An 8,484-nucleotide genomic window follows, 5' to 3' on the forward strand; every position below is an offset into this window, starting at 1 on the left:
TATTTAAAATTGGGTTTGATTTCGTTCATATAAAATTGTAGCATTAAGAGATATTTTTGGAGAATTGTTTTAGTTTTTTTTCTTGATATTTTTGGTTTTTTAGCTATATGCTGTGTGAGTTTATTGACTTTTTATTGATTATATGCTACAATGGAAACACCATAGAGTTGAATTTACTAAAAATTCATCATTACTAAACACCAATTCTCTATGATGAGATGTTGAATTAGTCATGAATGGCTAGTCTTTGTTTATAACTATGGTGAATTTCTTCTGTTGTTGATTTAGGAGCAAAGTAGGAACTTGTACATGGTTGATCACATGGTGTTGGACATGAATTTCTGAGAGAAGGATTGTTCTAATTTTCTGAGAGATGCATAGATGGAGAAGAAACAAAAGATTGTGCAGTATAGAGAAAGACTTGATAAGACCCTTGACTCACTTGATCTTACAAATGATGAGATGCTCAATAAACTTGTCAAAAGCCAACTTGTATGTTCTTCGGAACAAGAAGTAGAATGTCATAACATTCGGTTGTGTCCTTTGAATTTATTTAGGCAGAAATGGTACTAGCTTGGTGGAGCCATTATTTTTAGTTAAATTATTCTTTTATAGGTTCTTAAGATGCTTTGTTTGATTTATTAGCATACAAGCAGAAGTTGTTAGAAATGAAGACAGTAGAGGTATCTAATTTTCTTGATATGTTAAGGAGTGCTTCTTCAGAAGATATCTTTTTACTTTTGTTAAACACTTGTTTTGTTTTAACCAGTTAATACTTGGATGTGTCTTTCATGGATGTGTCTTCAGTTAGATGTGTCTTTTATTTAAAACTTATTTAGATGTGTCCTTAATGAATGTGTCTTCTGTTAGAAGTGTTTTTAATAGATGTGTCTTCTGACTAAATGATTTTCTCAAGCAAGGGTGTGTCTTTAATAGATGTGCCTGCTGTTAAATGTGTCTTTAATAGATGTGTCTTTAATGAGTGTGTCTTCTGTTTAAACTTGCTTAGATATGTCATTAATTTTATAACTACTTAAAATCAGGTAAGTTTAGATTCGTCCTTGCACACCTTAATCTAAACTTTGAATACAAGCCCTACCTTTAGTAAAGAAGACTAACTTTATTTTAATCAAGACTACAAAAATAAAAATGAAATAAATAATTATTTGTCATATGATTTGAAGATAATTGACTACAACCCAAAGTTCACCGTTCATGAAACTAAACAAACAATAAACTTGAAAGTTATAAATTTGAAGTGCCGAAGTAATTTGTCAATAAACTAGAAGGTTATATGATTCTGACCGCCCATGTTGTTTGATAACAGCGGGGTATTCTTCATATACATACCTGTATATAATAAATGTTACTCAGTGCTAGAATGATAAAATCAAAAGGTGAGTTCAAAGTGACTAACTGTTGTTAGATGCATCAGGAACAGATTGTGCACTCTCTTTGGGAGTAAATGCTTCTGCCAAATGCATTGGAAGAGCCGGAGTAATCTGCCTCTGATATGGAGGTATCCGTAATCTTGCATGAAAAATCATTCCATCCAAACGATCATCGTGAAATTAAAGAACATGCATATGAGGAGAATCTTTAATATGAAAGTGTAGAGTTTCTACAAACATCTGCTTTTTCCATAATTCACTAGTCAAAACATCTTATTGTGCACTAGTCCATAAATTACATCAAGTCTAATGCTACAAGCCTACAATAACAGGACTACCCTTATGAAAGAAAATTTAGAATTAGAGATAAAGATATGCGTACTGAACAACCTCCAGTTCCTTTTAGAATTATAAAATACTATCAATCCAAAGTTGAATATTGTACTTTGTTAGAGTGTCAAAAATGTTTTGATACAAGTTACAATGAAAGTGTTGTAGTTAATGCAACAAGAGCCTCGTGCCTTACCAGCATATGATCCACTAATATAGATAAGGAAATTAAATTTGAAGGTTATAAACTTATGTAATCAAACACCAACTATATTCCAAAGCTAAAAAATATAATCATCAACTTGAACCACTTATCTTCACCACCCATGCTCTTGACAATCTGGATCTTTACTTGATATAAACTCACAAGTTTGATCTGCAACCACAAGACAAATTCCACTATAAAAACAACATTTTTATTTTCTTTCATGACCAACACATTTAAAACATGATCCTGAAAATGCAGAAAACCATTCTTATAATTACATGTCCTCAAAATCATTTTTTGATTTTCAATTTTAAGACTTTGAGATCCTGAAAAAACACATGATGTTACAAGCATTATCAAAGTAAAGACTCATCTCTTCTAATTCTCTTATTACAATTTGAACAACGATTCAATGCTTTATTCCTCAATAATAATACAAAATGAACTATAATTTAATGGTAAAAATACCAGGTTTTGACTCCTGAATGGCTGGAATTTAATATTTAAGTATAGATATCAAAAATAATAAAAGATTAAAAAATATTAGTGATTACAAACCACAATAATAGTTGACTGGTGTATTCAATTAATCATGCTTGAGAATGGCCAATTCTTAAGTCTTAGCAGCAGCATTACTATCGCTATTATTATGATCACTCAGACGTGTGAAAGAGTTGCGGTGGTGGTGGTGAGCTGCAAATCGCGACGGGTGTTGTGGTGGTTGGCGGCGCCACAAATCGTGACAAGAACGGCTATGCGGTGGTCGATGGCGCTGTGAATCGCAAGGGAGGCGCTGGGTGGTGGCGGGCTGCAAATCGCGATGAAGAGCACGCTATGGTGGTCGGCGGCGCGACGAATTGCAACGAGAACGGCTCTGTGGTGGTCGGCGGTGCTTCGAATTGCGAGAGAGGTGCTATGGTGGTTGGCGGCGGTGCAAATCGCGAGAGATGACGACGGGGAGAATATTTCGAGTGGGGGTGGGGTGAGATCGTAGAGCGGTATTGCGATGGAGAAGAGGAGAATGCTGGATTAAGGAGTTGTTTTACTAATCCTTATAATTCAAAATAATAATTAATACTTATTATTCAGATCTAATTTATTTAAAAAAATTTAAATAAATAATTATTAATTATAGTTGTCAATAGTTGACAAATTCATTCTTTAGTTACCAATACTTTTCCTTTACATAATCCATATTACCGAAAATGTTACTCCAAAAAAATCCATTTAGATTCATCACAAGAGCTTCACCTGACGATAAAACAACAATGATATATTGCCATCCAAGTGGAGGCGTATGCCTCCGGATGGACTTAATATCAGTGAAGGGCACCTCTCTTATGGTGTAATTGAAGGCTTCTCTCTAATCAATAAATGGAAGAAACTTTAGCATATTAATACATCATACTGCACAGAATAAATAAATAATGGAAGAATTCTGTGCCCTGCTGTCCACTGTGTGGAGCAAAAACTGAGTTAAACTACAACATGGGCCAGATTGAACCACGAAGCCAGAAACAAGGGGTGTCGGTAGGCTTTTTCGCTTGCTTTTGTTTTGTGGTGCTCATGATTTTTTTTAGGATTATTAGATTGATCCATCTTTTTGAAATATATCGAGAAGAAGACTGTTATGGTTGGTAGAAGTTGCAGTAAATTCAAATTTAATAGATAAGTGAGGATATATTTAATACTTACATTGTATAAATGAGTTCCGGCATAAGCAAGTATAAATAATTCCACGTTATAATTAGAATGTTTTAATCGAATATTTCCAAATATTTGATTAGCATTTAGTTAAATGGAATAGTGATCTATACTTATATTTGACGATGATTTGATAAAAACATGTCTCACCTAATCTAATTGGCAATAAAACTATTCTTAATTGGGAAATTTATTTTAATCAAGTAAGATTATTTTTTATTATTTTACATATTTAATTAGATACTATAAGATTTTATTCTTTTATATTTATTTATTAGAATTATTATGGTGTCTAATTCATTTAAAAAATAAAAAAAATCAATGAAACGTAATTTAGCAGGCACAATTTTTAAATGGTTTTATAGTCTAAACAACATTTAATCAAATATTTTTTTATGTAGATATTTTATTTGAAATGGTACTAATTGTAAAAGTGTTTCTAATGAGGTATTAATTAGTGCTAACCAAATTATTTTTTATTAAAATATTAACTTATTTTAAAATGATACACAATATATTAAGGTACATAATAGTATTTATTTTTTATAAACATATATCTACTTAATAATATTAATTTAGGATTCTAAATGCTAACCTCTGTTATTCAAGTTACACTTATAAATTATATTACAATATTCATATACATATTAGTTAGATATATATTAAATATTAACTTAAAATAATTATACAAATTGAAATAAATGATCCAAATATTGAATAAGTATAATATATTAATGTATAAAGAGCAACAATCTCAGTAGTTAATTTTATCTTTATATAACATCAAATATATTTACTTATTTATTTTTTTAATTTGTTAAAATATACTCTAAAAATTATCATTTGAAAAAATAATCATTAAAACATACAAATTAATAGTAACCTCTGTTAATTTCATATACTTATTTTTTGTAATTAATTAAAAAGTAATATAACAAAAAAAGATTAACCATTCAATTTGTGTAAAGTGCAAAAAATTTTATTATTCATGCATAAGCTCTTTTGTACATAAATTAAAAAAAAAAAATAGATGTATGAAATAGCAATACAAAAGACGAGAAATATACTAAAAAATATTTTGAATAGTTAATTTTACTTTTTTAGAATAGTTAATTGATTTTTTTTTAAATTTAGTTAAAATATGTTTTAAAGGTTATCATTAAAAAAAATTATTAATCAAATTAAATATCAATATACCAAAGAAGATTAATTACTTAATATTTTTGTATATTAAGTAAATTAATTCTTTCAATAAATATATATAAATCTCTTTTTTTAAAAACACTATAAATAATACCATCAAAAAATTAAGTAGATGAATCGCATGTAATGCAATCGCAGACTATACACTAGGAGTCTAATAATATAATAAATATCACTTAGTTAATTTTTTTCTGTAACTAGAATATAAATATTTTTTATTTAAGTTTTTAAATTTTAGGATTATATAATAACAATGTAATAATATTTATTTAAATACACAAATATAATAATTTTTTTTTTACCAAATATGGGCTTGACAAATAATAAAATTAATTTGGTTTCTAGAAACAGAGATAAAACAATCTTATAAATTATACAATAAATTTTTATATCTAATTTTTTTAAATTAAAAATAATAATCATTAATATTAATGAGTAAGTACCAATAAATTTTTATAATAAAATAATATTTAGTCCAAGCGCAGTTAAAATTTTACACTAGTTTGATTTAATGATATTAGAGGAATGTTATTGTTCATACCCTAACTCAACGCTAAGGCTCAGGTCCAAATAAAAGGCCCAACCCAAAAGATTGGGCCTCATCCTACATCGACCTTCCCCTGGAGAAGTCGGTTCTTAACACGTCTTGCCCTAAAGAAGTCGGGAATTGAGATTAGCTGGCAGATAGGCACTCCTTCAAGCTAGTAACCGCCCCTAAAATCTCTCAACCCACTTCCAGGAGCCATATCTCAACTTCCCTAAGATAAAGGGACGGTTATCCACCTTAAAAGGTGGAACTACTCCAACGGTGGTTATTGGTTCACCACTATAAATGCACCGACACTCCTCAGGTATCACTAAGTCACAATACTTCCTAAACCTGCTTACGCCCTTGCTGACTTAGGCATCGGAGTGTCTTTGCAGGTACCACCCCCAGCTCATTCATACTCACAAGTCAGACGGAGGCCCAGAAGAGTGATCTATTGCAAAGGCTTCCCTCCTCAGACGATCGGGCCAACCTAACGAGTCCAATCCATTAATCTCCGGTTACCCATCGTAACATTGGCGTCGTTGCCGGGGACCCGAGAGATCGACCAGTGATGGCGGACAAGTCACCAGAAGATGGTCATACCGCGTCCGATTCTGAACAGGGAGACCTGGACACCGGAAACAACGACGCGGACCCAACCCTTCACCAGGGAACTGACGACCAACATACGGAGGGCACCTCTGGGTTAAAAAACCCAAAGGTAAACTCCTCGGAGGGACGAGAATCAGGAAAGGAAGGGCCACCCCATGCAACCGAGCTAATGGGATTGGTCCATGGTCATCAAGGTCGTTTGGAACAACTGGAACAGGAATTAGAGCGACAACGAGAGGCAGAGCGAAACCTCAGGAAAGAGATAGAGCGACAAAAAGAGTTAGAGAAAAAACTCTTGAGGCTAGAATCTTCCCTTAGAAGTCGGAACTCTCGCGGCGACCGAGAGGAGTCTTCCCTGGGAGGAGAGGATCCTTTCAGTGAGGACATCATGAGGGCAAAAGTTCCAAGAAACTTCAAAAGTCCTGATATGAACCTCTATGACAGAACCACGGACCCGAAGCATCATCTAAGCAATTTTAAAAGTCGGATGTATCTGACTGATGCTTCTGATGCAACTCGCTGCAAGGCTTTCCCAACCACGCTATCAAAAGCGGCGATGAAGTGGTTTGATAGCCTCCCTCCAAGGTCGGTTACCAGCTTCGAGGACTTCTCGAGAAAGTTTTTAATGAGGCTCTCCATCCAGAAGGATAAAGTGAAGCACGCACCGAGCCTCCTGGGAATAAAGTAGGAGGTCGGAGAACCTTTACGTGACTATATGGAAAGGTTCAATAAAGCGTGTTTGGAGATTCAAGACCTGCCCACTGAAGTGGTCATCATGGGGCTAGTAAATGGACTTAGGAAAGGTCTCTTTTCACAGTCCATATCAAAAAGGCACCCCACATCCTTGAATGATGTACAAGAAAGAGCTGAGAAGTACATCAACATGGAGGAGAATGCCAGACTACGAGAGCCGAATTGGCGACCTGGGCATCCCCACTCGATAAAAGAGAAAGAAAGAGAGCCCAAGAAGAAAGAAGAGCTCGGTCTCGACAGACCGAGGAAATATCACTCTTATACTCCTCTAAAGGTTTCCACGGTGGACGTATACCAAGAAATCTGCAATACTGAAAGACTGCCGCCTCCCAGACCCATCAAAAATAAAAAGGGAGGAAGTCGCAGCGACTACTATGAATACCATAAGATCTATGGTCATTCAACAAATGATTGCTATGACCTTAAAAATGTGATAGAAAAGCTTGCCAGAGAGGGTCGACTTGATAAATATCTCATGGAAAAGTCGGACAATCATGGGAAGAGAAAGCGAGAGGATGGGGACAGAAGAGACCCGCCACCGCAAACCCCCAAGAGACATATGCATATGATCTCGGGAGGATTTGCGGGAGGAGGACTCACCAAGTCATCTCGCAAGAGACACCTCAAGCGAGTCTACCAGATCGGGAGCGAATCACCCGACCTCCCCACAATCTCATTTACAAAGGAGGATGGGCAAGGGGTAATCCCTGGACATGATGATCTAGTGGTGATAACCATGATCCTAGCCAATGCCCATCTCCACAGAACTCTAGTAGACCAAGGGAGTTCACCAGACATCCTTTTCAAGCCCGCGTTCGACAAACTAGGGTTGGACGAAAAGGAGTTAAGAGCCTACCCCGATACCTTATACGGATTAGGCGACACGCCGATAAAATCACTAGGATTCCTACCCCCTTCACACGACCTTTGGAAAGGGAGAAAAATCCAACACTCTGAGCATAGACTTTATAGTCCTCGACGTGGGGTCAGCATATAATGCCTTAATTGGCAGAGCTACCCTAAATCAACTCGGAGCAGTAGTGTCTACCCCTCATCTTTGCATGAAATTTCCGACACTTGCGGGGATAGCAACGGTACAGGGAGACCAGAAATTGGCGAGAAAATGCTACAATGAAAGCCTGAACCTAAGAGGGAAAGGCAAGGAAGTCCACAACATAGAGCTCGGCGGCACAAGAGCCAAAGAAGAGCTGTGTCCACAGCCAGAAGGAAAAACTGAAGAAGTACAAGTCGGCGAAGAGGAAGGAAAAAATACCAACATAGGAGCCGACCTAGAAGAAGACCTAAAACAAAGATTGACAAAGCTCCTAAGAAATAACTCTGACCTCTTTGCTTGGAAAGCTTTCGACATGCCCAGGATAAACCCCGAGCTCATGTCCTATAGGCTCTCGGTATATCCGGGGTCACGACCTGTACAGCAGCGAATGCGTAAGCTCGGCCCAGAACGAGCTCAAGCGGTGGAAGAGCAGGTACAAGCTCTCCTGGAAGCTGACTTCATCAGAGAAGTAAAATATCTAACATGGCTAGCAAACGTAGTGCTAGTCAAGAAGCAAAACGGCAAGTGGAGGATGTGCGTCGACTATACCGACCTGAATAAAGCATGTCCCAAAGACCTATATCCACTTCCAAGCATTGATACTCTAGTAGACTCCAGCTCAGGGTATCAATACTTGTCGTTTATGGATGCCTACTCGGGATATAACCAAATCCCGATGTACAAGCCGGACCAGAAGAAG

The 8,484-nt window shown here is 35.8% G+C and overlaps 1 long non-coding RNA gene across 1 annotated transcript; it reads right to left on the reverse strand.

Moving 5' to 3' along the window:
- Positions 1-1,182: 1,182 nt before the first annotated feature.
- On the reverse strand, positions 1,183-2,978 carry LOC140178178 (uncharacterized). The gene is made up of 3 exons (XR_011870430.1): positions 2,488-2,978; positions 1,418-2,097; positions 1,183-1,350 (listed from the first exon to the last, which is right to left on the reverse strand). It is a non-coding gene; the product is annotated as an uncharacterized lncRNA (long non-coding RNA).
- Positions 2,979-8,484: the final 5,506 nt, after the last annotated feature.

Source organism: Arachis hypogaea, chromosome 13 (assembly GCF_003086295.3).
Source record: "Arachis hypogaea cultivar Tifrunner chromosome 13, arahy.Tifrunner.gnm2.J5K5, whole genome shotgun sequence".
Lineage (NCBI taxonomy): Eukaryota > Viridiplantae > Streptophyta > Magnoliopsida > Fabales > Fabaceae > Arachis > Arachis hypogaea.